Genomic DNA, 8421 nt, shown 5'->3' on the forward strand with positions numbered 1-8421 from the left:
ATGAATGTGGCCACAAGATGGATCATTTGGCTTGAAAGCCATGAATCTTCACGCATGATAGCTCATTTCTGAGAACATTTTTTAAAAATAATTGTCGTATTATAAGTTTATTATTTTTCCTAGAAACTTGGTCACATATAATGACACAATGCGAAGGTTTTCCAATTTTTTGATTTTTTTGAATTTTTCATGCCCGTTTCAAAATGCGGTCAAAACGGCAGGCATGACCGTTCCTAGCTAGTGGTTGAATCTTGAAAAACTTTTGTTGTTTCTCTTATTAAATAGATACTTATGTACCTAAAAATGATTTTTGGAAAAAATAAATAAAAAACTATGGGGCAGCTGCAGTTCAAATTTGACCCGATTCCAACTGAATCGGCAGAAATTTGTCTTTTTCACGAGAAGTGGATCAAAACTTTTGACACCCAACCGTTTGGTTAATTATGCATTAAATATGTCCTTGTATTTTACAAAATTGATTTGGTCGCATTTTGCAACAATTATTTGGTAGGTCCTTCACAAAAAAACTCATTTTGGGCACTCGAAAAATGGAAAATTGATTTTTCGTCCAAAGAAAATGAAAACTCCCATAGGCAACATCGTTTGCCATTCCAATATGCACCATTGTGCAAATATTTGGTAGCTTCTTCTTCACAAAAAAATCATTTTGGACACTCAAAAAATGAAAAGTAAAATGCTGATATGACTTTAAAATTTATTTTTATTTGACCACGACCAATTTTGAATGGTCTTAACGTCCAATTTTAGATGGTCATAGCTTCATACACACGTACAACATTCTGATTGGGCCATAGCCATCTCACGCGGATCATGCATCAAACACTGTTGGATGCTCCTGGATCCAACGATTGCCCTTGCCCCCTCACTTCTCACCCACCCCTGGCCCTACCTAACACGCCCCCATGCCCCCACTTCCCACCCACCGTACCCGCAACCTTCTCCACCTTGACGCCGCCCCCGCTCGCCAAACCCTAGTCGCCACCCCCATCGATGCCTCCCATGCCTCCTCGTCGCCGCCTCCTCTCCCAGATCCCTCCGCCGCCGCCTCCGCTCCTCTCCCAGATCCCTCCGTCGCCGCCCCGTCCTCCCTCCCCTGAGTCGCAAAAAGGAAAACCCTATAATCCACCCACAAAACAGACGGGACTCCCCTGCGCCGGCGCCCCAGCCGCTCCTCCCCCCATCCCTCCCCGCTGCCCGCTCAAACCCACCGCCCACCGGCGCCGACGCCGCGACCCACCCCCTCCGGCAAGGTCAGTCCCCTTCCTCCTCCCACACCCCTTCCCGCGAATCGCGAGCTTAGATCGGGCGCCCCGCCGCAAGGACGGAGATCTCAGGGTTGTTTCTTTGGTGCCTGGTTCTGCAGATGAACAAGGAGAGGCTCATGAAGATGGCCGGCACCGTCCACATCGGCGGCAAGGGAACCGTGCGCCGGTAGGTCCTCCGCCTCGACTGGCGCGACCGATATGTGGAAAAGGTAGGACACTGGACTACGCGTGCGGCAGCGCCGCTGACTACAAGCCCATCCAGCGCAACGCCGCCTGCTTCGCTCCGGACACCATCAAGGCGCACTGCTCCTATGCCATCAACAGCTACTACCAGCGCAGCGGCCAGAACCCGCTCGCCTACGTCTTCTCCAGCACCGGCGTGGTCTCCTCCACCGACCCAAGTACCCACCTACTCATCCATTCACTCACCGTTTCTTTGCCTGACTGCCCCCAATCGCACAGTTCTAGATTTCTAATGATGCTCCTTTTTCTTGCAGGCACCAACGGCTGCAAGTACCCTGCGACCCCAAGGTAATGCACCTCCTTTTGAGTTCATCGTCCTCTCTTTTTCCTTGATAGAATAGACAAGGACATCTAAGAACAACTAGTAGATGTAGGAGGATTTTTGACCATTATTTCAGTTTCATTGCTATGGTGCTACCCCCAGAAAACCCTTTACAGCCAACAGCATTTCGCCCATTTACTAGCTACTAGACGGATTGCAATATCCCAAATATTTATTGAGTATACCCCTAAAAAATATTTATTGAGTACAAAATGAGATGTCACATGCACATCTCTTTTATTACTTACAACTCCGGTCCAGTAGTACACCATCATTCACTAGCATGCTTTCGGCCGGCTTCAGAAGATGCCATTGCAGCCAGCTATGGTTGTCATTGCCTTGCCTCATTAGGTCATTGACCAGCAATAATCACAGGATATATTTGGTGGCTGCTGCCATGTGATGGCATCCGCTGTGGGGCGGTGTGTCCGTTACTTGGCTGGGGAAACCTCATGCGCGTGGGGTTCCACTCTTTTCCCACATTTGGCTGCATCATTTTCCTTAATAATGATGATGGCCTCTAATTTGGACATGCCAGGAAGTTCAGACTTAAGAAACAACATATTAGTGCATCTTTACACACTACTGCTTAGTTTCGATTGTTATGGCTCACAACTGGTTACGTATGTTGATTGTTCAAAATGTTCCTGATATATCATGCAGAACCCTGTGTAGTAAATGTGGTGCTTTTCTAGCTTAATTGCCTGTTTTTTTCAGAAAACAAACATAGCGTAAATGGAGAAGCTCCTATGTTTAGATTTACCTTTCTGTATGACAGTAATTCCATTCATCTATTAAATGTAACTAGTATACCTTTTCAGTTTCAGTTCAATTAATTAATTGTGCTTGTAAACTCCACCCATTATAAATGCTCTTATTAGCCTTCTATGCCTCTCTCTAGACCAACAAGACCAACTGATCCCAGTTTCTCAAGTAATTAGTAACCTGACGTGCACACCCCACGTTTCAACATCTCAACTAGATAAGTAGCTATAAGATTCAGAGTCTCCTTTTCCACTTTCTAGTGAAGGTACCAATCTATTATGCATGTACACCATATATGAGGTCTAGCTAGGAACCTCTGGAGCATTTGCTACTGCTCCCTAAACAAGTTGTAGTGTTAGTTAGTGTTCTTTCACCAGATTACTACTATTTGAAACTCACATACTAACGAAAAAACTGGCCCTTGCAGTACTACAAAATTCAGATTATTCTACTTCTGAATATCTGGCGTGTGTGGTGTGTGATCTAGACTGGTCAAAAGAATTAGTACAACTTGCAGAACCATGTAATCCCGTAATTTTTTTAAAGCATTCCTACTAGTGAAAGCATCATCTCAACTTCTGAATAATTAGGTGCTCACGTTTTGAGCTGGGCTGCAGTAAAATTTGACTAAAATCAGAGTTACCTTGCGATGTGATTTTGCCTGATAGGTGTTTGTGGTAATATCTGTATATGTATTCTAGATCATTTACATTAACAATGATATATTTCTATAATGGTGAAGAAATACCTTCTTGAGTTTTATATGAAACTTTACAGTTATTTGAGTCGTTCTTGAGTTTCATGAACTTGATATGAACAAATTTGATTAAGAAATCCTGATGCTTATTCATTTGATGAAAGCTAATGGCAATCTAGAGAAGGAAGTTCTGTCCTTGGTTTTGCTCTATTGGTGAAGTGTCCTGACTGCTATTCTGCAGGAGAATCTGAGATGCACCTCCAATGCCTCAAAATCCAGCAGAAAAATGTTTGGTTTTGCTCCTCCTACTCCTACTCTAGCTAGTTGTACATTGCTGCTACCTGCACTTCGCATTCCTGCCACCCATGGATGCCTAACGGAATCACAACCTCAACCAAAAAGAAAAAATATTATCAATCTAGTTTGCTATAGTATATGCAAATACAGTTGGGGATTCAGTTGTTGACTTGTGTAATCGTGGCATAAACTGGCACGACTTTGTGGGCTTACTAGTATTGTTAGATGTTGTCTTGAATGGATGGTCTATTGTACTTTTCTTTGGGTGAATTTGTTACAGTGACATTCATTGCATGACCTGCACTTGTACCAATATACCATGCTGGCACCTGTAGGTTAGTATTGTTAGTGCCTAACAGGAGCTTGAGTGTTGTAGTGGAAGTGTAGAACAATAACAGGTTAACGTGTTTTATTTTGAAAAAAAAACGATCGCCTATACCTGTGCATTTCCTTTTCCAGCTCTGTACTTGTCTCTTGTTATATTAGACTTGTGCATTTTGATGCAGATAGATAGACTTTCTTACCATTTCCCTTTCCAGCGCTGTACTTGTCTTTTGTTATATTAGACATGTGCATTTTGGTGTAGATATACAGCAGTTCTTACCATTTCCCTTTCCAGCTTTGTACTTGTATTTTGTTATACCTGTCACCCTGGTGTGTTGATTGATAGCAGCTAACGTTTCCTCCTGGTCTGAGCAGGTGTTCTGGATAATGAGGAATTAGGCATTGTGAACAACACTTTCCACAAGTTACAGGGTTCTAGGCTGCTACAGGATGCCCTCCTCCTCTCCTCCACACCCCTGACATGGTGAGCTCCACCCCTCCTTCTACCCCTTGCAGATCTGATATGAAGTGGGCATTAGTTGCAATTGTTATGGCCACAACATAGCAGCATTGTATTGGTTCAGTTTTTATGCATAATTCGATTGTGACTATGCTGTTTGATGCTGCTTGCCTCATCTATTTTTCATGTCTTGTGTGAAATATGTACCCTACTAGAAGGTGCCACCATCAAGTTAATAATAACACTAATGATAATTTGATTCTAGTCTAGAGATACAAATAACATTAGTTAGGTCCATGGATGGATGGATGAACACACACAGCTAGCAGCCTAGCAGTGTTAGCAAAGGATGTCAGTACAATGTTTATGGCATTCATTTATTGAAGCAAATAGTAACTAACTGTCATGGGCTTTTTATTGTGGAGCTCAATTAACTTTTTTGGTCGATTGGCTGTCCAAGTTCCTGAAGAACAATTCATACAGACATTATCTTGTTGATTAACGCAGTTTCTCACCTGTTTGCTGCTGATGTTTAGTTCCTTGCTTGATTCTGGATACTATTAAGTTGAAATAAAATTGTATGAGAAAAGGATCACTAAACTAAGGAGGCTTAACCTGATAATAACTTCTTTTACGTTAATAGCCTGCAATGTTGTCTCGGAGCTTATTGTCCAAAATAATACCTCTACTTTTTGTGTCCTTCAGGAATGCATATCCTTCAGGACAACTCAAGCAGGTATATAGCTTGCGCAAATCGCTCGTCCCTCCTCCTCTCTCGTACATGAATGTGAGATGCTGCGCATGCAAGATCTGAGCCAAATGGCATATTGTAATCTTTTTATTGCTGGTTTTTTATGTATGATGTCATGAAGATGTACGTTTGAAATGTTGCTTTGACAGCAAAATTGTATTCCTGTGTACATGCTGCTTTGACAGCAAAATTATGAAAATTTCTCAACAATATATACGGGCAAAATTGTATTCGTGTGTATTTGCCTGAAAAGGCTACACCCAACTGACGATGTTGCTGTGGAATTGTTTATTTTATTTTAAATAGCGAAAATAATAATTTTGCCAAAAAATTATAAAAAACAAAATGAAAAGGCCAGCAAAAAACAAAACGAAAAGACCAAAAAAAAGAAATTTACAAGAAAAAGTAAAGGGCCCAAAAAGGAAAGGCCTGCAAAAATTGGGCTTGGCCCATTTAGTTGACAATAAAAAAACATAAATTTGTTGGAATTAGTGGGCTCGGCTCATATAAAAGACAGAATTGGACCGGGCTGAATCTTATCCACATCAGCTTGCCACGCTGGATGCCTACGTGGCATGGGGAGCTTGCTAGTGACCAAAAATTTGGTCGTGGAACCAACGACCTTTTACATATCACAAAGAAGGTCACAAATTTCAGTTTACGACCGCCAGCTTTTGACCTTCTGTTTTGTCACAAAAAGGTCGCAAATGAAAAACTATGACCTTTCAGCGCCCAATAGTGAGGGTCACAAGTTGACATATTTCTTGTAGTGATACCCCGCGGTATGACCCGGTCGGAGTTATAACCCGGCTTGGACTTGGTAAACCGGCAGATAGTTCACCCAGACGGTAACCGGCAAGGGATAATCCGGCAAACAGTTAACCCAGATCATAACCCGGCAGATGGTAAGTTAGATGATAACTCGGCAGATGGTAAGTCAGATTATAACCCGGCAGATGTTAAGTCAGATGATAACCCGGCAGATGTTAAGTCGGATGATAACCCGGCAGATGGTAAGTCAGATCATAACCCGGCAGATGTTAAGTCAAATGATAACCTGACAGATGTTAAGTCAGATCATAACCGAGCAGACAGAGTCGCCTGGGGTTAATAAGCCCAAGACGTTAAGAAGCCCAAGATGTTAAGAAGCCCATGAAGAGAAGTCAAAATAGTTTAAGTCTTAATCCGAGTTGGACTCTACATGTAACCCGCCCCTTCAACTTATATAAGGAGGGGCAGGGCACCCCAAGAGGGGGAGAAATAATCTTAAGGGTTAGACATAACTAGGAGAGCCAGTTTACGGTGACTCCCTCGTGATGATAATGAGACCTAGCCACAAACAGCATGTAGCGTTGTTACTGGATGATGTTTCCCGGGGCCCGAAGCTGTCTAAATCCTTGTCTTCTGTTTCGTCTCTCAATTCCGCCCAACCCCTCTCAAGCTACCACATAGATGCGTTGGCCTCACGACTAAGTCCTCACACCAGGACATCTGACGTGACAATTCCACGACAGTTGGCGCCCACCGTGGGGCTCCGCATGGTGGTGTTGAGTTCTTGAAGGGATCTCTTTCAGGGATCGAGAAGCTCGTAATTTTTCGGATGAATAAGAATCGTTGCGGAAGAATTTACATGACTTTGAAGACATGCAGTCATATTTGATATCCGTCCGAGATCCAAGAAGAAATTTAGGGTTACAATCTGTTTGTAGCCAGGATTGGCCGATACAACTCGGCGAGATCGAATTCTAGCTCCTATGGCTACTTTGGGCGTGGACGGCAGATCAACTCCAAGTATTTTCACTAAGGGAGCGGCTAGCACTACTAGTTTGACTCACACACAAATTGAAGAGACTTATTCCAAGAAATATGGAAAGCAAGAGCTATCAAGTGACAGGGTCTTCACGTGAATAACAAAAAGAAGGAAAAGTGGAAGAAGAAAATTGGCAGCGGCGATTGATGTCCCTAGCACGACATCAATTGAGGCATGTGTCACATAAAAAAAGAGAAAAAGGAAGTGGAGACAAGCACGAGCGGAACTGGATACAGCGTTAACCCGGCTTTCACGTTGCCTCCCTGGGCCGGCGTCACCTTTGATCCGCCGTCGTCGACCCCTCCGTGGCCCGCTCCCGCGGCCTCTCCGCTTCGCCCGCCACAGGAGCATCGCCGGTCCGCCCCTCCGGCGCAGACTCACCGGGGCCCTCTAAACCATCTCCGCTGCTGACTAACACCATGCCGGCCTCAAGCTCCATGGGCGTCAGGCTATCCCTGTTTCATCAAGTTGCCACCTGCTGCTTTGCTGCAGCCTGAATCGCCGCCCCGGCCGAGTCACCGTTGGCCGGCCAAATTGCCTCTCGCCTCAAGATGTTTCGCTCCGTCGCTGTGACGAGTTGCTCGTCCGCCCTAGAGACAATAAACTGTCGCACTTTGGGTTGATGGGGGCCTCTTCAGCTGCGGCCGGCACCAAGCCGCCTTCTCCTTGGTCTCAAGATGCCGTGGACTCGGGGTTAACCACCCCGGTTCGTCTCCGCCACGTGCACCCGGCTTCAAGCCGTTTTCGCCAAGTCGATGGCGAGTCACCCTTGGCCTCGCTCAGACGCCTCTGTCGCGGCCTCGCATCGAGCCGCTGCCTCTATCAGCACGAGCTCGTACCTTAAACCGCCCTGGGCCATCCGCGCCCATCATTCAGCCGCCATGGCCACGGCCTCGCTCCACCAAGTCATCGTCGCTGAGCCGCCGCCGAGTGTCCCGACTGCCTGCTTCTGCCAAAGAGTTGTCATCAAGCACCTCCTCCATCGGAGCTACCACGAGCCACCGCTCCGCCTTGCTGCCATCCCGGTGTTGAACCGCCGCCGGGTCAAGTTGACCTGGCCACCACATCGCCACTACTACCGAACCTGGAGTCGCCCCGTGAACCTGCCGCGGCCCACCTTACCTCGCACTGCGTTGAATCGGCCTCGCTACCTCCATCTCCAACCGGGCTGCGTCTCCGCTTCGTCAGACCCATTGCGGCCCTACGCTGCCTCAAGTTGCCACGACGGTTCGCTTTGCATGGCCTCCGTCGCAACAATGGCCATGTCGGTGGCCTCGTGTTAAACCACCCGCCTCCAACTCTACCGATGTGGCCCTGGATTCACCTCGAGTTGTCGAGCCGTTGTTTTGCTTCTGCCGCGCACGAGCCTGCCGTGGTCACGTTTACCGCCGTGGCCGGATTATAAGCCCAACTACTGCTGTGAATTGCCAAAGGCTCGGCCTCACATGTGACTCGCCACTCCCGCC

Source organism: Triticum dicoccoides, chromosome 3B (assembly GCF_002162155.2).
Source record: "Triticum dicoccoides isolate Atlit2015 ecotype Zavitan chromosome 3B, WEW_v2.0, whole genome shotgun sequence".
Taxonomy (NCBI): domain Eukaryota; kingdom Viridiplantae; phylum Streptophyta; class Magnoliopsida; order Poales; family Poaceae; genus Triticum; species Triticum dicoccoides.